Consider the following 23,819-nt stretch of genomic DNA (forward strand, 5'->3'; position numbering starts at 1 on the left):
GCATTAACCCTATAACTGCCGGTGCAGCAAAATAAACAGCAATTTCACAATGATTATAAAGTCTGTGCGCTACACTACATTCTTTATTATTAAACAAAGTAATTAGAATAAATGTCAGTCTACATTAATCGACACATTCTTAGGAAATAGGTTCACAGCGAATTATCAGAACTATTTCAGCAAGACACTAATATCGTGGTTTACCTGGAAACCTAAAGCTGCACTAGGTATACATCAGAATCGACTCTCTCTTTCGAGAGACAAAATCTTTATTTATCATGCACTTTTTTGATGAACAACTTTGCAGACTGTTTTCAATTAAGGATAGCTACGTTATAAACTGCAAAAGAGATATTTTTCAAAAACCCATATGACCTGCTCTTTAAAAAAGTGATAATAAAATGTGATAAAATAAAAAGTAATAATAAAATGTGATAAAATAGCAAGTGATAATAAAACGTGATTAAAAAAACTATGCCAAGTTTTTTTTTTTAATTTATTCACAAATTTCACACTTTTTAATAATAACTTTTCCTACTACCAATACATTTCTGACCCCACGAAATATTAAAAATTTGTTAGAATTCCGAATTTTTTATTATTTTTTTTCAATAAAGAGGTCTATATAAGTCATTAAAGGGATAGTTAACCCAAAAATGAAAATTCTGTCATTAATTAATCATCCTCATGTTGTTCCAAACCCAGAAGACCTTTGTTCATCTTCAGAACACAAATTAAGATTTTTTTTGGATGAAATACGAGAGCTTTCTGACCCTGCATAGACAGCAATGCAACCTGCGCCGTGGTACTGTCATGAACGTGCGTTGAAGACTGACACAGAAGAGAATAAATTGTTGAATGAAGTCGTTATTTTTGTTTTCTTTGTGCACAAAAAGTATTCTCATAGCTTCATAATATTACAGTTGAACCACTGATGTCACATGGACTATTTTAACGATATCCTTACTACCTTTCTGGGCCATGAATGTGTCCGTTGCCCTGCTGTCTATTTTAGGTTCGGAAAGTGAATTTCATCAAAAATATCTTAATTTGTGTTCCGAAGATGAACGAAGGTCTTACGGGTTTGGAATGACATGAGGGTGAGTTATTAATGACAGAATTTTCATTTTTGGGTGAACTATCCCTTTAAATCAATGATTTTTTAGTTATTTTTTTAGATAGTTAATTTTATACTGTATCCAGGACAAAAAGAAACCAGTGCCTTATCATTGATCCTTATGCAGAATGAGCAAGACCAGGATAAATAGAGGAAAATATTGACTGGGCGAGAGAGCACTCCTTTTGTTTCCGCTCCTGTGCCTAGTTGTTCACATCATGGATGAAGCGTGGCATTATTCTGGATCAGCGGACATGTTGCCCACATATGTCAGTGGTGGCCAGAGGTACACATCAATATTCACTGAATCAGAAACTCTGACTTCTTCAGTTTGTTCCACCCTGACTGAGAAGGAAATTACTTCAAGGATATTTGTAGCAGATAAACTGGCCCTTTAGACAGGTCAATTGATTGGGATGGAGGCGATCTCTAAGCAACTGTAACAGTGATAGATCTAAATGCTTAATACAAACACACGGGGATTTAAAAGAGAGGACTGATCTTTTCATTTGTGGTGGGAAGCCATTATGGCGAGAATTACCGGGGACTTGATGGACCCCGTTGCCTGTTGTGTCTGCCCCACGCAAGACTGATCACACATACAGATCAATTTAATTGCCCGCGTGATCGAATAGACTATACTGCGCTGCACACAAGTGTGAGATTTCAATGAATGACTTTGTCCTCAGTGTTCTTCATGGTGCAGGTGGAACACACACCAGATCAAGATCTGCACAAAGACCTATAATTGAGTTGATATAAGTGATACCACCTTCTCACTGCTGTTAGTTTGGAGTGCTGGCAGATATCCTCTCCTCTATGAAAATAATGTGGCGGCTTCCTCTTAATCCACAGGAGTTGTTGATTTCATGGCTATCTGAGTATGGGCAGACGGGAGAGAGAGGAGAGCAGGAGAAACAGTGAGCATAGTTTTCTTTGCTCTGTATGTTTGACACGACTAGAAGAGCTCTTAAAGAGATAGTTCACCCAAAAGTGGGTGTCATCATTTTTTGTCATCATTTACTCACCCTCATTTTATTTCAAACTTGTATGACTTATATAACCCACTGACTTTCATTTTAAATGTAAATGATGCAGGATGAATGAATGAATGATTTATTTATTTATGTTTGTCTTTGTTTTTTATTTTGATGTATTTATTTATTTGAATTTTTAAATATCTTAATTTGTGTTCCGAAGATGAACGAAGGTTTTATGGGTTTTAAATAACATGAGGGTGAGAAATTAATGACAGAATTTTCATTTTTGGGTGAACTATCCCTTTAAATCAATGATTTTTTAGTTATTTTTTTAGATAGTTAATTTTATACTGTATCCAGGACAAAAAGAAACCAGTGCCTTATCATTGATCCTTATGCAGAATGAGCAAGACCAGGATAAATAGAGGAAAATATTGACTGGGCGAGAGAGCACTCCTTTTGTTTCCGCTTCTGTGCCTAGTTGTTCACATCATGGATGAAGCGTGGCATTATTCTGGATCAGCGGACATGTTGCCCACATATGTCAGTGGTGGCCAGAGGTACACATCAATATTCACTGAATCAGAAACTCTGACTTCTTCAGTTTGTTCCACCCTGACTGAGAAGGAAATTACTTCAAGGATATTTGTAGCAGATAAACTGGCCCTTTAGACAGGTCAATTGATTGGGATGGAGGCGATCTCTAAGCAACTGTAACAGTGATAGATCTAAATGCTTAATACAAACACACGGGGATTTAAAAGAGAGGACTGATCTTTTCATTTGTGGTGGGAAGCCATTATGGCGAGAATTACCGGGGACTTGATGGACCCCGTTGCCTGTTGTGTCTGCCCCACGCAAGACTGATCACACATACAGATCAATTTAATGGCCCGCGTGATCGAATAGACTATACTGCGCTGCACACAAGTGTGAGATTTCAATGAATGACTTTGTCCTCAGTGTTCTTCATGGTGCAGGTGGAACACACACCAGATCAAGATCTGCACAAAGACCTATAATTGAGTTGATATAAGTGATACCACCTTCTCACTGCTGTTAGTTTGGAGTGCTGGCAGATATCCTCTCCTCTATGAAAATAATGTGGCGGCTTCCTCTTAATCCACAGGAGTTGTTGATTTCATGGCTATCTGAGTATGGGCAGACGGGAGAGAGAGGAGAGCAGGAGAAACAGTGAGCATAGTTTTCTTTGCTCTGTATGTTTGACACGACTAGAAGAGCTCTTAAAGAGATAGTTCACCCAAAAGTGGGTGTCATCATTTTTTGTCATCATTTACTCACCCTCATTTTATTTCAAACTTGTATGACTTATATAACCCACTGACTTTCATTTTAAATGTAAATGATGCAGGATGAATGAATGAATGATTTATTTATTTATGTTTGTCTTTGTTTTTTATTTTGATGTATTTATTTATTTGAATTTTTTGTTATATATATATATATAGTTATATATTTACATTTTTTTGTTTATGTATTTTTTTTATTTTAGTATTTAATTTCATGTTTTTATTTGTATTATTTTTATGTCTTTATTTGTCTTTATTTTTATTTTTGGAGAGGATGAGAGCTCTTGAAGAAATAGTTCATCCAAATCAAATAAAAAAATTGTCATAATTTACACACCCTCATTTTATTTCGAACTTGTACGGCTTTTTATTTTTTTGTTGTTTTTATTTTGTAACCCATTGTAGCGTCTGGACCACTCAAACACACAATATATATTTTGTTTTTATATTTAACAAATAGACTTTTGTTTTAAATGTAAATGATGGCAGAATGAATGAATGAATGAATGAATGAACGAACTAACTAACAAATTAATGAATTTATATATTTAATTATGTTTGTTGTTTTTGTTTATTTTTAGTCTTTATGTATTTATTTATTTTTGTGTTTATTTTTGTATGTATTTTATTTTTTTGTTTACTTTTTACATATGTTTTTATTTAAGTATTTATTTCATGTTTTTATTTGGATTTGTTTTTGTGTTTATTTAATATCTGTTTTTATGTGTACTTATTTATTTTGATAAACACAAAAGAAGAAAGTCATACAGGTTGGGCGCATTATCCATTTAATAATCACCTTTTAATCTCACATTAAGGAATGGTAGTAAGTCAATGAATAAGAGGGAAATACAGGCATATATTAAGATAATAGCAATTGTGACCACAGCAACATGAATTATTCATCCGAGACGGCAAGGAGTCTCCGTACGTCGCAGTTGCAGGCTTATCTAAATGCGTCATCTTAATGCCTGATGAGCTACGCAAAACCTTTAATCTGTAAACAGCTTTCCCCCCAATGAAACCGAGACTAACTCCTCCAGCAATAACACCAGATGACATATGAGACATTAGGCGACTTTCAGTCCCAGAGTCCCCTTCAAACCTCCACAGAAGACGTTTACAGCAGTAGTGAAGTGACAGCTCAGATGCCATATGTCTTTCGTAGTGGAGTGGGATTGTAACAACACTGCAGTCCTTCTCTTTCATTCAGTGTTTCCTCTTTTGCTCCTCCTCTCCATACCTTCAACGCAGCTTCTGGGCTATAAGGATAAACGTCAAAGTCACAGAAGCGTTGAAAATGTACCTACAGGTGCACATGGATCCTCAGGGGCAGCCCATCATTGGACATTTTCCACGCGGCTCCTTTTCTTTCTCCATCTCTCATTCTCTCAGCCGTCTCTCCTGGGTAAGCTGGAGATTGGGGTTAATGTATACACTGTGTCACATGCTGCACACTGCCACCGTCTGCCAGTTTATCTCCAAAGCCATGGAAGGAAAAAACGCAGAGAGGAGAGAGGTGGTTGAATTGGGATGCGCGGCACGTGAAGGCCAGATAACCATCTTTTCTGCAGCCCTCCTCCAGTGTGCTGTTTGCTCAATCATCATTTACTGCAGAGAGAGAGAGGAGGGGTGTTCAGTGATGCAGGAAGGAGGAAGTAAAGGAGTTTGAAAGAAAAGAGTGAAGGGGGAAGAATCGTTCTAGATACAAAAGCAGGCAGTGAACGGTGCTGCAGAGATGATGCACCAACCCGGTTGAGTGTGTGAGGTGAATATAACACAGCTCTGAGCTTAACGACATTGTTCAGTAGTGTGACAGTAGCACAGATGTACTGTATTCAAAATAGTTTATCTTTTCTCAGTAACTAGATCATTTTCCAGTGCTGTAGTGTTACAAAGTTCTACATTACAGTTTACAGCTGAATAAACTAATGCAATCAAACACACTTATGTGTGCACACATTGGAAAGTATGATCATTTTAGTGAACTGGTTTGATTCATTTAAATGAACTGATTCAAAAAATGAGTCACTGATTCATTCAGTTCTTGTGCAGACAGCTGTGCAACATTTTTTTTTATTATATAGAAAACAATATAGTTATTTTACAACATTATGTAGAATTTTTTTTAAAGAAATGTATATTTTAATTCAGCAAGGACAAATTAAAAAGTGACAGTATAGACATTATTACAAAGAATCTAGGCTATTTCAAATTAATTCTGTTCTTTTGAACTTTCTATTCATCAAAGAATCCTTAATGTTGCTACCTTTTCCATTAAATATTAAGCAGCTGTTTTCAACATCAGTAATAATAAGAAAAGTTTCTTGAGCAGCAAATCAGCATATTAGAATGATTTCTGTAGGATCATGTGACATTAAAGACTGGAGTAATGATGCTGAAAATTCAGCTTTGCCATCACAAGAATAAATTACATTTTAAAGCATATAACAGCAGAAAATATTTATTTTGAATTATAATATTTTACAATATTACTGTTTTTACTGTATGTTGGATTAAATACTGTAAATGCAGCTTTTTGTTACAAAAACATTAAAAAGTATTACTGACCTCAAACTTTTAAACAGTAGCATATTTATAATTACAACATATGTCATTTATAAGTTTGCTGCTTTTAGTCGTTTTTGTTGCATCTTTTTCAATACTGTTGTGGATCTTTAAAGCTTGTCATGCTTCAAGCTCCTCCAACTTTAAAGTAGCTTCACAAACTTGTACGTTGCACTCTGTTGAGTTTAGTGTCTGCAGTTGCTTCCCTCCTCTTCTGGCTCACACCACGTGTAACCTTTCTGCTGTGCTTTTAGCCTTTCTGTTCTACCGCCCACCTGAGTGTATGTGTGTGTGCGCGCGTGCAGAGGATTCTGGCGCAGTGTTGTGTAATAGTCTAAAACACAGTTTAACGGTGCACAAAACACAGCTCTCATCCCAGAAGACTCTTCCTGGTGGAGACGATTGAAGAGAAGATCCACCGCCCCCTCCATATTCACTCTCACCAGCTCCAGAAAATTCCAAATCTCTTATCCCCTGCTCCCTCTGTGAGCTCCAGTGCAATTACTCAGATGATATCAGCTGTCAGTCAGCAGCTCAAAGATGAAGCAGGGCTCTTTTACATGATAATGGGATGCCACATTCAATCAGGCCTTTGTGTGGCAGAGAGGGGGCAGTTGACTCATTAAAAAATGCAGCACAATAACAATGAAAGAAGCGGCATCAGCAAACTTACACTTTTGCACCTCCATGGCGCTATCTGTCACACTCACCTTTGCTTCTGCAAACAAGGTAGTGGAGGAGAGGAGGAAACACAAAACAGTGGAAAAAAGAGAGGAAGAAACAATAAAAGGAGAGGAAAGCTGATGACAATGAAGGAGAAAAAGATAAATCTGAAAAGGGGAAAAACTGTAAAAATGAGGGGAGGGGAGGTATGAACAGAAGTATTAGGCCTAGATGAGTAAAAAAACAAGACAGTAAAGGAGAGGAGAAAAAGAGGAAAACAGTGAGGACAGTAAAAAATTATTCACTGATTCATTCAGTCAATCAAAAACAGTAAAGGTCAGTTAATGAAGGAAACCAAATGTACAAAGGAGAAGAGGAAACAAAACTAAAGAGGAGGAAACAAAACTGTAAAGAGAAGAGAATGGAACAAAACTATACAAAAGAGAGGAGAGGAGGAAAAACTGTAAAGGAGAGAAGAGGAGGGAACTAAACTAAAAAGGAGAGGAGGAAACAAAATTAAAGATAAGGGTAGGAAAAACCTGTATATTTTTACAAAACTTTAAAAAGGAGACAAGGAAACAAAACTAAAAGGAGAGGAGGACACAATACTAAAAACGGCAATAGAGGAGGAAACAAAGCTGTTCAAAAGAGAGGAGAGGAAGAAAAACTGTAAAAAGGAGAAAAGGAGGAAACAAAAGAGTGAAAAGAGAAGAGGAAGAAAAAACTAAAAAGGAGGAAACAAAACTGTACAAAAGAGAGAAGAGGAAGAAAAACTGTAAAAAGGAGAGAAAAGGAAGAAACAAAACTGTAAAAAGAGAGAAGAGGAAGAAAAAACTGTAAAAAGGAGGGAAAAGGAGGAAACAAAACTGTAAAAAGGAGAGTAAAGGAGGAAACAAAACTGTAAAAAGAGAGAAGAGGAAGAAAAAACTGTAAAGGAGAGAAAAGGAGGAAACAAAACTGTACTAAAGAGAGAAGATGAAGAAAAACTGTAAAAAGGAGGAAACAAAACAGTAAAAAGAACAGGAGAGGAGGAAACAAGACTGTAAAAAGGAGAGAAGGAAACAAAACTGAAAAAGAAAGGACACAAAAATGGAAAAAGCAAGCGTGAGGAAACTAAACTAAAAAGAAGAGAACAGGAGGACACTAGACTGTAAAAAGGGGAAGAGAATGGAACAAAACTGTAAAAAGGAGGGAAAAGAAGGAGACAAAACTGTGAAGAGGAGGAAACAAAACAGTAAAAAGAGACGAGAGGAAGAAAAAACTGTAAAAAGGAGGGAAAAGAGGAAACAAAACTGTAAAAAGGAGAAAAAAGGAGGAAACAAACCAGTAAAGAGAGAGAAGAGGAAGAAAAAACTGTAAAAAGGGGAAGAGAATGGAACAAAACTGTAAAAAGGAGACGTGAGGAAGAAACTACAAAAAAGGAGAAAAAAGGACACAAAACTGTAAAAGGAGAAACAGGAGGAACCAACTGCAACATAGAGGAGGACTGGAAACAAAATAGTGAAAAAGAGGAGAGGAAAAACTGTAAAAAGGAGAAGAGGGGGAAACAAAACCGTAAAAATGGGAGAGAAGGAAACAACAAAGTGGAAGAGATTAAAGGAGAGGACGCAATATGGTGCTACGTCAGTAGTCAGCATTTCTCCTTCTCTTACCTTATGCCCAGTTCTCCCTCCTCCTCTCACATTCAGCTGGACTGCAAGGTCAGCCGTAGTCTTTATATAAGGAGACTGCCAGTACACATTTGTTGGATGTAAGCATGTGTTACAGATGTGTGATTATGTTTGTGTATATGTGTGTGTGAGTGTGTGAGAGAAGGATATATGAAAAACCATACAGTACATCAAGGTTAAATGGGAATTAGACCCTCCTGGAGCTGTGGATGTATTTTCTAGATGAAGACAAGTAGCCTAAGGATGACTTATTAATAGCTGGTTCTCACTGTTCAGCGTGCGATTCAGTCAGCACTAGATGAATGTTAAATGAACACACTTCCTTCTGAGAATTGAACTATTCTGCAGTCAGTTATATTAGGTGACAGTATTCAGGGAGAGCGGCGTTGAAGTGTGAGATTCATAGAAGCAGGTCAGGATTCCCCTCTCTCTGTCTTCCTCTGCCTTTTCTTTTGCACGCCGCCTTTGGGACCTTTACGTTCAAAGAGAATATGTTTTCAGACTAACCCAGTTCCCTGCTTGTTTTTTCTCTTGCTCTCTTTCACTCTCATCTCTGTATTTCTCAGTGTCTGCTTCTCGGTTTTAAAGGATTAGTTCACCAAAAGATGAAAACATTTACTCACCTTCATGCTGTTACAACCCGTATGACTTTATTTCTTCTGCGGATCACACAAGGAGAAATTCTGAATAATATACAGGACCTGGTCACTCTTTTGGAGATTACAAGCTTTAAAAATGACCCCAAGTGCTATATTCTGAATAATTTTTTTCTTTAATGTAGTGAGCTTTTAAACACTTCAGGTTGTGAGTTTTGATCTGTGTGTGTCATTAATTTGTGAATGAATGATTTAGACTGGTTTTGTGAACCAGATCAAACAATACTTTAAAAAGACTTTGCTTACAAGTCAGATATTGCTTTCTAGAACTCTCATAAGAAGATTTTTAGTGCCTAAATTGGCCTGTTTCTCACAAAGCTATTGTTTGGTTTCAGAAGAGTGTACAACCATTTTATGGTTCTTTTATGGTGCTTTGTGGTCATTTTGGAATTTGCAGCCCCAGTTCTCATTTACTTTTTACCATTCAAAAGTTTTTTTTTAAAAAGAAACTAATACTTTTATTAAGCTTAAAATTGGTCAAAAGTGACATTAAAGATGTTTCTAATTCAGTGTTTCTTAACCTTTTTGACTCCAAGGCCCCCCCACACTTTGTAGCCCTAGTTTTGTTTTCAGTATTTTAATCTATTATTTTAATCTGCTCCTAGTTTAGGGGAAAAACTAAATTAAATTGAAAAACACTAAGATACTAACTAAAATAAAATAAAATAAATATTTTAAATTAAAATAATTACATTTCAGGATTACAGAAGTTTTAGGAGTTTTTATATTCTTCAAGGTTCCCACTATTTTTTACCCTTAATATAAATGATTCTTCCAGTTTGTAATTAGCTGGATAAGAATTTATTTTATTTTATTCCTAAATTTTACTCACAGTTTCTACCCAATAGAATTTTTGAGAGCTTGGCATATAGTAAAATACATATTTGTTTTAGAATTTTTACTCATTACTATTACTTACTCATTACATTACTTTTACAGGTTTATTAATTTACATGACTTGTCAGGTCTAGAAATCACACTTTTAAAATTAGGCTTCCTCATACAGTATATCCAGGTTTTCCAAGACAATAGGAACTGGTTTTAAAAGAAAATAAATAGCTGTTTTAACTTATTTTAATGCTTGTTTTGTCTTATTTTAAATCATATTAAGTCATCCTACGCTTCCCTTGGAAGTTTGCTGAGGCCCCCTATAGTGGGCCCTGGCCCCTTGTTGAGAATCACTCTTCTAATGTTACAAATGATTCCTCGAACATTTTGAAAAAATGTTGTTCATCTGAACTTTCTATGCATCAAAGAAGAAAAAAAAAAGTAATAAAGGTAAACATTTGAATTCAGTTCAGCTTTTTAAAATATTAAAGATATATAATATAGGAAAACTAAACTTTTGCTGTATTTTTGATCAAATAAATGCATCCTTAGTTGAGCATAAGATGCTACTTATCAAAAAAGTAAAAAATAAACCCAAACTTCTGAACAATATGTAAGCAAGTTTGAATTTCCCAGCTTACTAAGGAAATTATATATAATTATTGTTCTCACTGATTGAAGATTTTTGCTCAGTGGGTGATAAGGAAAAAAAGGACTCTTTTTACTTGGAGCAGTAAACAAGCACCTAGCAGTATCCTAGAAGTTGAGGACAATGTTAAGGACAATCAGCCTCCTGTGAACATACACCAATAACGTCACGTTCGAAGAGCTCAGAGCACTTAAAGTGATTGGACTGATGGCGCTAATGGTACATGGATAGAGCGGAAGATACACTCGTTTATCATGCCACTAAAAACACACAAGCACCGATATGAACCTTACCTTTGCTGAGCAAACCCTCCTCCATTATTCATGTCCTGTGACTAACCGAGACCTGTTCTGCAGTTTTTTTTCTCCCTTTTTAAAGAAACAGTGGCCTCCAGGAACTGCTAATAAAACGGGCAGCAGTGGATCATCTTACCCATGTTCCTCCCTGTTATCTGTGCAGGAATCTCCCAGCCCTCTTTCTCCTCTTCCCCCGCAGATGAATTTGGCCTAATCCAGCCATTTGTGCGGAGTGATAGGATTTCATATACCTGAGGGCAGGAGGCTTTGAGAACGCGGGTAAGATAGACAGGACGGCCATTGTTTTTCCTGGGCGTGCACCCCAGACCTTTAATGGGGAAGGGTGGGAAGTGGGTTGAGGAAGTTTATAGATAGATTACGAGAGGATAGATGGGAAACTGCTGCAGGGGAAGGGAATAAAACAAGGGAGTGGCCACGTTCCACAGCACCGGTCAAAGATGCAGTGCTTCTTTTGTGGTGGAGGACACGACTAAGACGGCTATTGCACTTTCAGGGCACAGGGCCAGTTTAAAGATAACCGCATTATTCAGAGGGTCAGGGCAAAGACGCTCGAGACTGATTAAGGATCAAATGCTTGAACTCTGAAGTAACAGAGCAGTGTGTCGTTATGCTGGTATTGCCAATGAGGATATGGATAAAAGGCGCATTAGATCATTAGCTGACCGCCCCCTTCTTTCTCTCTTTCGTACATCCCCTTTTCCGATTCACCCTGAGCACTTCACGCCATCCTACCATCCATCAAAGACTCCGGTGTGCCCTGCAGCCAGGAACATTCACATAGATTACAGATGGATAAGAACGGATCATCTTACCAGTCAAGCTGTGGCCCTCAGCCAAACATGGGCGATTTATAACAATGGGAAGAAAATGATAGAAACTCGAGGAAGAATAGCTCAGGGAGGATAAAAGGAGGTAGAGAGAGGAATTGGGTGAGAGATTAATGAACGCTAATGTAAAGTGAATCAGAGGTGTCCTTATAGGATATCTGTCAGTTTCACAGTGCTTTAACGTTATGTAGTAAGAGGAATGCATTCGAGTGCATTATTTGTTATATTATTTTTGCGTAATGCAGCAGCATGTCTGTGATCTTTTTTTTGTATGAGAGGATACATTCTTGTTTGGCTGGTCTCTCAGTGCTCTCGTCTGTTTGTCTCTTCGTTCTCCTGTAGTAATAAGCAGGTTTTGTTTGTACTGTAGGCACTGACCTCAATACATCTATTTGTTCTCCCTGTAAAGCTAGGCAATCATTCCCTTGATGAAAACATCTCTTAACAGACCAAATGAGTTACACTAGAGTAGTATAATAATACGCCGCAATAGCCACTATGAATGTGTTTGGTGAATGACTCATCATGAGTCAGATGTATTCAAGGTCTTAGGGTAATTTTAAAATTAGCACTTTAAATTATTGTTAGTTTAGAATATAAAATTTTTTATGTTTTATAGATTTTAAATGTAATTTTGTAGTTCCTTTTTAGTAAAAACAACAACAACAAATGAATAAGTTTTAGCTTCTGCAGTTTGTCTGTTATGGTAATGCTAAATGTTAACATTTATTACTGTCTGTTGTTAATCTTCAACTTATTATTTTAGAATATTATGTAAAATTATTATATAAATTTAATAAAATTAGAAAGGTCAATTTGTAGTTTCTTTTTTAATGAAAAAACTAAGTATAAATATTGGATTCTGTCTGTTAAGGTAATGCTAAATGTTAAAATGAGAACGGTCAGTTGTTAATCTTATGCTTATTATTTTAGAATGTTTTAAATTATTTATATATATATATATAGTTTAATATGTGTTGAATTCTTTGTGTAGATTTGTGTAAATGACACATTAAATGTGTTAGAAAAATGTGAATATTAGAGCTTTTAATTTGTTATACTTATTTTTTTTCTTATATTAAGTATAAAATAATAAATATATACTTATTATTTTTAACATATTACACTATTTTGTATATATACTGTATTTTTTATATTGTACTTTTTTGTAACACATAACATTTTTTAAATAAATATTTTCTAGATTTTAAGATTTTTAAATCCTTACAGAAAAATAGCATCAAACGTATGTTTTAAACTGCCAGACAAAACATGCCATTTGCAAAAGATAAATGCATAAATAAAAATAATAATAATAAAAACCTGATTCATTTTCACTTTCTCTTATGAGTTTTTCTTGATGGTTAATGGCTTATATTCTAGCCAGCTTTAAGTGGTTCATATCTGGACTTGAAGAAGAATGAGTGTACAGAGGCATTCTGCTTCTCATTGATTCCCACTGTAGGGAAGAACCACCTTCGGGCCCCTCGGTGGAGCCAAGACCAGATTTATCAGAGGATTAGGGTGTGAATCTGCTTCTGTGTCTAGAACACGTGCACGGAGCCCTGGGCTGTGAGGGGGGGGGGGAATAACACTGGGGCCGCAGATGGGGGGAGATGAAGACAGAAAGTACCTGTGAACTTCTCTCCAACTTTAATCAGTTTCAGAGCTGAGCAAAGGTACTTTCAGCATGACTGCATCTGGCCTGTAACTCTACAGACAGACTCAGCACTTTTCTGTGAGAGACAGATGGGTAATTAATTCGATTCACCTCGATTCACCTGCTTATAAGATCAAAGCACGGTCCGTTCTGGGGCTTTTCGTCTTGGGTCGTCTATTATCTCAACGGGGTGTCATTACACACGTGCTGCCTGTCATTACTTCACCCGTATTTAGCCATTGGAAACCTTCCTGTCTGAAAACAGGCCATGTGTATGGTTATATATCTGTTTGTGTGAGTCAGATTACCTGTTAGTAATAGATACAGCAGTGTTGAGGAATAACTAACTAAAATAGTGATGTTAATAACATAACTACATTTTGACATTAGCTCAGATTTATTCAGAATAGTGCCGTTTTTAGTCACAAGCTGAATAGCAGTGTAGTGTGATGATATTGCTGTTTTGTTGTTTTGTTTGTTGCATTGTGTTGTACATACAGGTATGCCTCAAGTTATGAGGCAATAATCAAACACGCTTTCCTAGAATGTCCTTCCAATTCTAGGAAAGTGTAGTGTTGTGAAGTTTAGTAAATCAGTTATTACAATTTTAAATAACTGTTTTGTATTTGATTATATTTTCAAATGTAATTTATTCCTGCAATGGCAAAGCTGAATTTTCAGCAGCGATTACTCCTGTCTTCAGTGTCACATGATCCTTCAGAAATAATTTCTGATTTGCTGCTCAAAAAACATTTATTTTTATTATATTATATTATATTTAAAGAGATAATTTACCCAAAAATGAAAATGACCCCATGATTTACTCAGACAAATACAAACGGAGTTGTGCTATGCCTCCGTCCTGCGTCATCCGCTGGAACCGCACTCTCTCGTGAGCTCGCATACAACAGTAAGCAGAAGATAGAGATTTTGGTTTAGAAAGCTTTAAATATGGATATTTTTCTTACACAAACGCATCGATTCACTTCAGAAGGCCTTTATTATACTGTGTGGAGCACTTTTTATGATGAATGGACGCACTTTTTTGGACTTCAAAATCTCGACACCCATTTACTGCCATTATAAAGCCAGGACATTTTTTAATATAACTCTGATTGTATTCGTCTGAAAGAAGAAAGTCATATAATACACCTAGGATGGCTTGAGGGTGAGTAAATCATTTGGTAAATTAAATTTTTTTGATGAACTATCCCTTTAATGCGTGTGTAGAAACGGCAACACTTTTTTTCAGGATTCTTTGATGAAATAGAATGTTCAAAAGTACAGCATTATTTGAAATACAAGTTTGCATTCTTGTTACATAAAAGTTGAAAAGTAAAAAAAACACTTTTGAACAGTAGTGTACCATTATACACCATTTTACAGGAAAATGATATGAACAAAGTAATATAAATTAATGTGTTCTTGTACAACTAAACTAAGTAAATTGTATTATCTGATACCTATTTGTAAATGTACTTAGCTGCTCTTTGACAGAAGCTTGTAGTATAACAAAATATAGTTCTGAAAACTGGTTAGCTAAATTGAAACTAGCTTTTCAAGCTACATAGAAACTAGTACAAGTAGTCTGTTTACATTTAAAGTAGCTTTGTTGACACTGGGATATGGACAGTGTTCTTCTACAATGACCGTTCTGGTTTTGAGAGGTGAGGGGGGCAGCGTGGCTTGCTTTGCAAGTCTAGCTTGTCTGTGTCCATTTACAGAAGTGCTTAAATCAGACGGATCCCTATTCAACACAAGCTCATTTAACACCCGCTTTGATTTAATCTAATTTAGAGTCCGTGGTCGGATTTGAACTGATATGGTGACCTCCTAAATATGTGCGCACACTACAACCCAATCTATAATTCAGGTTGAAGTAAATCAACATAAAATACTGAAATTATAGCCCCCGTAAATATCATTTGGGCCATTATGATGGTGCATCTCCCACAGGCGTATAATTTGTGGTGACATTTTAAATCACAGGTCTGACAGGACACACATTCTTTATCTGTTTTCTTCTCTTTTACTGTGGCTCTATCTCACACACATACAAACACAAATCGTTTAGCTGATTCACACTTTTTCTCGTAACCTTTTTTCTGTCTCTCTTAGTATTCAGCCAAGACAGAGCACCACGCAGTGGAAGTGTGCAGTTGTGAATGTGTGTTTATGTATGTTTGTGTAGGAATGATGTGTGGGATTAATGTCAGACATGTCGGGGCTCATTCCGGCCTCCCGCTGTAGCGTCTTGGAGGCTTATCACAGTCAATCATCTCTTTGTTCACCTCACTCTCAGCACGCACACACACGGACCGCAGACATGGCTCATGTAGCAAGGCATGATGGTCAGGTTGTGCTTGAAAGTGCTGAGCACATGCAGTTGGGAAGAAGTTTTTATCTCCCTGTAAAACTTCTACTTAACATCAGAAGCGCTTTGGGAGGGGTTGATACTGCAGGGCCTAAAGATAGAGAGGGGGAGACTAATTGATTAAGAGCTGTGAAAAAAGGATAAAAGGGATTTATATCCTGTTTGATATCTGCGGAAGGGTCAGCAAGCAAGGTCACAGTAGCACCTCCTTGTGGCCAAATATAGCATGTGACGCAGCCAGACCGATCCAGTGACAGCAGAGATGTGCTGCTTGAATCAGTTCTGCTTTTAACATGGGTCATTTCAAGGGCTGACACAGTCATATCGCCTTCTATACTCATAAGCTATGTTTGGAATACTGTAGCATACTAGCATACTGTTCATGCTATTTCTGTGGTATGCAGCATGTACATTGTGCACAGTATGTGAATTTATTTTAATATACATTACCATTCAAAAGTGTGGGGTCAAAGTGTGGAACTTTCTATTCATCAAAGAATCCTGAAAAAAACTGTATCCAGGAAAAAATATTAAAATGTTCAAAAATATTTTCATAAAAATATTAGGCAGCACAACTGTTTTAAACATTTATAATAGTAAGAATTTTTTTTTTTTGCCATGCATTTTAGTGGTAAGATTGTGTCTGTGTGTGTGTGTTTTTTTTTATCCTGAATTTTGTTTTGATAGCACATTGTAATATTTCACACAAATTTTTACTGTATTTTTAATCAAATAAATGCAGCCTTAGTGAACAAAAGAGACTGCTTTCAAAAACATAAAAAATTCGTACCAACCCCAAACTTTGATTTTTAACATCTTATCCTCAATTGGTTAATTCCCCAAAAATCTGAAGGAAAAATTCCCCAAAAATTTGATTCATTTATTATTTCCATCTTTTTTGGCATTCAAAATAATGAAGTCACATAAAAACAGTGTAACATAATACGGTTTTAGAGAGTTTTCTATGTTATGTTTAATTTTTAATGTTTCACACAGTATGTAGTAAGCAGTATGCTAATATTCTATTCTAGACAGCCAATTATCTTGTACAGTCTTGTCATGCTCATTATTTGTCCTCGTTACTTTGCTTATACTTTTTACATTGGACTGTACATAACATGTACTGTTGCATACTGTCCACTGTTTCACACACAATTTTTAATAACTATTAGGCATTGACCTTATATTCTGCATGGTATGCATAAAATATATTATTCCATTCCAAACATACTGTATAGCCAGTCTTCTTATATCCTTGTCTTATTATTTGTTGCTTTTACGTTGTACACTGGACTGTATACTTTAGAAATGTAATGTTTGTATACTGTTTATATAGTATTTTTAATAGTGGTCGACCGATATTGGTTTTTTTGACAGCCGATGCCGATATCTTAGAGAGCAGGATGGCCGATATAAAGACGATATATATAAGTATATTTTTTATTTTAATCATTATTTTTATTTATTTTAATAAATGTTTGAGAAACTTGAAATAATTAGAAAATTAATTATATTAAAAATAAATGTGTAAAATCAACATACTTATACTTTAGATGACAACTTCCTGATTCTATAATTCTATTACAGTATTTTTCACAAATAAATAAATATTTTAATATATATAAACAAAAAGGAAGTAAACACTGTAACCAACAGGGCACTCGGTAATCTGGGAAGTTTGTGTGCATTGGGAATCATATTTTTTCAACTAAAGCCAAGGTAACTCTCATTTTACATGCAGCACGCAGTAAAAACGACACGAATATGATAGTGCGCAAATGCATAAATCAGCATAGTTTGAAATCACGAGTTTAAAGTTGATCGCGCGTCTCCAGTGAAGCTGAACTCTCCTCCTGTCCGGATTCAATTCGCACGGATCGACTGTCACGCAGAGCACACGCGATCAGGCAATATACAAATGCACACTTCACAAGATCTCACAGCTGGATTCGACTAAGTCTGCAAGGTTTGTGAAATTAAATGTTCATTAGTCATTTAAAGGTTTGTTTAAATGATATGCGTATTTGCTGAATGCTGACACCAAACGAGAAAGTATTATAATGTTTGCCTTTCTGTTACTAATAATATAAAAGCAATCATTATAATACTTTTTGTTTACTTTTTAATTCATTTGTTCAACAGTTCTATCTGATTATTAGACAGACTTCTATCTGTATTAGGCAGAACTGTTAAACGACGACAGCAAACAATGAAGAGGGAGAATGTGAGCACTGTGTGCTCTGGCGCTGTCATTCTCAGTGCCTTCAAAATAAAAGTCCCACCTCGAACACATCGGCCAAGCAGAAAAACTTATCGGCCGATGCCGATATTTTAAAAATGCCAAATATCGGCCGATATATCGGCCTTGGCGATATATCGGTCGACCACTAATTTTTTACAAATACTGTAGCAAAATACAGAATATACTTTACAGTTTGCAGTAAAGTAGTATTCCATTCTAAATGCAGCCAATGATCTTGTCTCATTTCTTTGCTTGTGCTTTACACATGGATGGCATATTTAGCATTGTATACTGCATACTGTTTCACGTACTGTTTTAAGCAAACAGGCAGTATACAGTATATTCCATTCCAGACATTGGCAAACTGAGTTTTATGCATATGTTTTTTCTCTCATATTTGTTGATGCACTTGAGTTTAGGCTGAAGGAAGCCAGGCAAAGTGCGGAAGCGTCGAGAAGTGTGTTCATTCTAATTAAATGAGAATCTTAATGAGTAGCTCTCTCCACAGACCTGGAGCCACTTTCATGTGCTCAGCCTGAGTGACGAAATCCAGCCAGTGGCTTATAGAGGAAGCTGGTGACTAGACACTCACTGGATTGAGGCGTATAAAATGTTTAAGAGTAAAAAAAAATAATAGTTCCAGCTTTAAAATCTGACTGAATGCACCACTTTGTTAAAAGGGCCAATACAGATAATGAAACCAAGCAACTGGCAGAATGTTTTTCCGTTTGTCACAGTCTTGACTGGTTCGGCTAAGAAAGCATCACATTACTTAGCAGATGCATGTTGTGTCTTTTACCATATTGCTGTTGCCACTTCTTTATGCAGTAAAAGCAATAAGCCACTCATGGCTGTGTGTTTCAGTGATAAGATCGTGTTTGTGAGTGTGAGTGTGTGTTTTTTATCCTGAGGTTGGTTTGGATGGCAGATTGCGTTGGCGGTCAGATGACGGGACTGGAATAGAGAGCAGTGCTATGCTGCCGTCACAGTAATTGGACCTAAATTGGTTAAATGAATGAGCCATTTCTGCTGCCTTGGTCACAGCTGAGGACAGGACGGACATAGGCTCCGGTCCCCGACCGGACGGGTCTGTCAGCATTCAGATGAATGAAAAGAAAGAAATTAATTTACTGGAGACAGCGTGTGATTTTATTTTTTTCCCCCATCAGCAGAAGTGATGAGTTCTGATGAATTTTGGTTGGAAAGCTGATTTGATTGTTTTCCTTCTGATTTACAACTGTAGACAGTTGAAGACAAACCTTGACCTTATCACCAGACTGTCTTGTCTGGCCTTCTTAGATTTCAGCGAATTAAATCTCTCCCCGGCACAAAAACATGCACAGGCGTCAGCAGTGCACGACAAAACTGTCACTGGCAATATGAACAAAAATCGGTGCATATACCTAGCCTACTTTATTCTCAGCAAATGTGGTATAAACAAATGTAAATGTAACACAAAAGCTGTTGCGACACATAATCATGAATTGCAAACACAGTGTGCCACGCTGTCGCCGCATACTTTAATAATGAAAACATCTGAGGAGCTGCACATTCAAAAGCAAAATAATGAAAACGTACAAAGAGTTTTTGTCCCATGCTGAGTACTTCCTCTAATATACAGCAACTGTTCCTGCTTATAGCTTTCGTTTGATGGCTGAAGGAGATGACACCTGTCTGCTGTAATACAAGCAATAATTACACAGCACTTTGTGTTCTGGAATATGAAGTGCAGGTGGCTTTTAGAGGAAAGATCTGGGCTTTTTGTGTAATCTGACTTTTTACAATGTTTATACATAACAATACATTTACATTTTGCACCTGAATTGCATTGAATCTGAAGCTATCTATGCATCACTAGTGGCACCAAATGGAATTGCGATTAAATAGTGGACAAATTCCAAATGCCATTTTTGTGCCCTTGAATGGGACATTATTCATAACTTTCATAATTAAGGGAAGTTTATATAGAATGGTTTTTTTTTTATTATCACGCGATTGTGAGTGTAAGACATGAGGTCTACTTTTTGTTAGTTACTCCCCAGCAATGAATAGCACGAATCTAAAGCTCATCAGGATAGCCATGATTAAAGTACACAGAGCTAGTAAGAGACAGACAGAGCGGTGGATTCAGAGGGGACTAAACATCTATCTGCATCTCTCATCTCATTAATCTGCATTTGCTCCAGTCTCACTCTCCTCTGGATCATCTGCACGACAGGTGCTCAGTGAGGGGCTCTCGGGGACCCTGGCTCTCTCTCAATCTCCCAATTTGTTCAGGGCCACTGCTGCTTGCCAGGGGACATCTGTGTTCATCCAAAGCCAGCCATCCTCTTATTTCTTTTAACCTTTCTCTCATTTCTTGCTATTGTAACCATTGCACCCCTTATTCTTCACTTGTATTCCATTTGTTTTTATTGCATGATTGATGTATATGGCACTTTCCACAAACAGGATACAAAATAGGATATTTTAATCCTATTAATCATTAGTAATTTTTCCTTGTTTTGTTTTCTATTAAGTTGTGGTTTGATTTTTTGAGCCCTCTTCCCAAATGCAGGAAATGTCTTAAAACAATTTAATTTAAAATGTATAAAGTAATAACAATAATAACCCTTTATAAATGTAATAACTAATTCAAATAATAATAATAATAATAATAATTATTATTATTATTAATAATGACAATAATAAACATTTTTCTAACATTATTATTATTTTTATTAATATATTTACATTTAGTCATTTAGCAGACGCTTTTATCTAACGACAAATTTTATCCAGCGACAAATGAGGACAATGGAAGCAATCAACATCAACAAAAGAGCAATGATATGCAAGTGCTATAGTTAGCTTTAGTTAACACGCAGCAAGGTTTTTTTTAATTATATAATAAATAAAAAGAAAACAGATAGAATAGAAAAAGAATAGAGCAAGCTAGTGTTAGAGGCCTTTTTGCTTTTGTTAACTGTATAATAAATAAAAAGAAAAGGAATAGATAGAATATATATATACTTTTTTATTGTATTCCCATTATGCTGTCGAAAGGGTGCAAAATAATGTTCTTGAGTGTCACGATTATTAATAATGTAAATTTTTTGTAACTGGAAAATTATACTGTCATTAAAATAAATCATTTAAAGTAGCATTTACTACTGTGAATTGAATTCAGCAAAAATCTAAGCAAAATAATGACACCAATTTGTACCCTATATGTACTGTATGCATTCAAATTTGGAATAATGTTGCCCAGGGGAGCAGCCTGAGGCCAGAAACGCTGTGCTGTTCCCTTGGGTGCCTCTCCGCACCTGAAGAAACCAAGTCACCGATTTCTCTTCCACTGAAACCAATTAAACTACTGACCTCCCGGTTTAAAGGTGACTGGCCAACTAATAAGATACAGCTCAGTGCCTTTTATGCATGTTTTAACAGTAACATCCTTTTATTTTCCAGCCATCGCAAAAATCTTCCCTCCTTTCCTTCCGTAGCTGTGTCAGCCTTGACCTCATCATGATTATTCCTTATCTCCAAACCATTTCATCCTTATCTCCCCCGCGCTCCTCACAATTATGCCAGCCCTCGGAAAATGGCAAACGCACGGCCTAAGAAATAGGATTGCCAAGCTTCAGTATTAGAGAGCGGCAAGCACGCCTGAGATTCCATTTATCAGGCCCAAACAGGCTCCGAATTATTTGAGTTTGTTGAATCGCTTCCCCTCGCCTTTGATCTTCCCGTGCCCTTCTCTCTATTTATAAACCCCTCCTCCCCCACTCTTTCTCCCGCACTTCTCCCATATCCACACGCAGCCCTGGATCACTCTCTCCCAAAGCCTCTTCCCAAAGATTCCTTTCACACCAGCTTCTTTATCCCTGTGCGCGTCTGTCCCTCGGCTCCCGGCTGCCCCCTCTCCGCAGGATCTTTAAACGTGGTGATTACGGGCCCGGCGTGTGTTGCAGGATTCCTAGCATGTCACTCCTGTCCTCCACCCCCTTCTCCAGCCTGATCAGGTTCCCGCAGCTTGTTAGGAGAATCAGACTCAGATACAGTGGCAGAACAACATCTTCCCCTGCGCCACATAGGCTTGATGAGGCTGTTAAGACCGCTGGTATTATCATCAAGGCACTTTGTTTGTCAGCGGAGGATCTCAGTGTCCAATCAACGTGCTTGTTTGAAGCCAGTTGTCATTGTGCTGGTCTTTATTGGTTTGTTTTTCATGGAAGATGCGTTAAAGCGCCATACGTTATCTGAGCAGTAAGTACGAGATCTTATTCCCGTTTTTGTAAACGCATGACACACGCGCACTCGCATGCACTTACCCCGTCACAGTGATTTACAGTGTGAGCCGGGCCCTGAAAGTGTTCTTTAATTTAATGAGGTAATTATACACTAGGGGCAGGAAGCAGACTGGACCTGATTTATGCATGCTGGCCGTGGTGTTTTGTCACACACACTTTGACTCTGCTGCAAGGACAACTGTCCCCCACACGCTTCGAGTGCACTCGTGTTCTGCTCCCCTCTGTGTTTCTCTCTACATCTTTCCCTCGTTGTCAACAAATCTGTGCCATTTCTCTGCTGGCATGTGGACAGACTAAACGGGCTTGGGCCCTCTCACGCTGTATCAGTCAAACATGTCTTGAATTATGTCAGCACTGTATTGCAGTGACAAGCACACAGAGTAGCGGTGTACATTAGAGCTTAGTCTTCTGTCTTGTTTATGTGGCTGAAGGGCATAGTGCCATTCAGACAAACTCTTTCCTCTTAGCCAGTTCAAAGGATAGTGCACTTAAAAATGAGTTATAGCATTATTATATATTTTTTTTTTTGGTTTGTTTGAATCACATTACTTGCAATTCATAGTGACAAAGGTTTTCGAATGTTTAAAAAACATTAAAATTTAAAAGTTGTTCAGTAATATTCTTTAATGAATCTAGCATCACATTCACAGTAACCATACATGACATGCCAATATTAATTTTGAATGTGAACATAGCGTATATACAAGGAATTCACATAATCATGTATACAGTATGAGCAGATTTGTTTTCTGTTCACTAGAATTAATGTTTTTTCCACTTTCAACCCGGTTACAAAATTTGGGATTTGTTAAAACAGTTTAAAACTCTGATGATATGTTTTTAATGGCAATATATATTAAATAGACATCAAAATAAAATAGACAGAATGTTTAAAATTTGATATTTTTTTATTAAAATTTTAAACATTTAGTTTATTTTTATGGGCTAGCTAGTTAAGGACTAAATGTTGGTTTGTGGTTACTAATAAACAAATGCCACCATTCAAAAGTTTGGGGTTGGTAAGTCTTTTAATGTTTATGTTTTTGAAAGAAGTTTCTTAGCTGACCCAGGGCTGCATTTATTGGATCAAAAATACAGTAAAAACAAATATTATGAAATTTTACTACAATTTAAAATGAACTATGTCATATTTGAATTAAATGTGATGGTAAAGCTGAATTTTCAGCAGCCATTACCCCAGTCTTCAGTGTCACGTGATCCTTCAGAAATCATAAAAAAAACTGAAATACAGTGAATGAGTCATAAGGATCACTTTCTTGATATCTTATTGTGCTTTTATGGTGTATTTTTTGGAGCTTGAAAGCCCCTGATAACTATATACTCAAAGAAAATGTCTCTTTTGGAACAAATAACAACATCTGAGAATAAGTAAATTACACAATTTCCATTTTTAGGTGAACTATCTCTTTAAGGCACACTGCGGCACTTTTGAAGATAACCGTTTGCAGCAAAAGGGAGTATTTAGAGTGTGAGTCATGTGACTTTTGTTGAGCACTGCATCAGGGACCAGCAGTGCCCACAAGCGACCACTGGCACTTTCTCTCTGTCTCTTTCTCTCTCTCTCTCTCACCAGCAATCTTGCAACCAGTCTGCCTCCTTATTCTTGCTGTTCTCCTTCTCTCCCTCGCTCTTTATCTCCCTGTGT

The 23,819-nt window shown here is 36.7% G+C and overlaps 1 protein-coding gene across 3 annotated transcripts in view; it reads left to right on the top strand.

Moving 5' to 3' along the window:
- The window catches only part of znf385a (zinc finger protein 385A), an 89,352-nt gene that overhangs the window by 31,784 nt on the left and 33,749 nt on the right, over positions 1 to 23,819 (top strand). The window lies entirely within an intron of this gene.

The sequence above is a fragment of the Sinocyclocheilus rhinocerous genome, unplaced genomic scaffold, assembly GCF_001515625.1.
Source record: "Sinocyclocheilus rhinocerous isolate Xijiao unplaced genomic scaffold, SAMN03320098_v1.1 scaffold1406, whole genome shotgun sequence".
NCBI classification, from domain to species: domain Eukaryota; kingdom Metazoa; phylum Chordata; class Actinopteri; order Cypriniformes; family Cyprinidae; genus Sinocyclocheilus; species Sinocyclocheilus rhinocerous.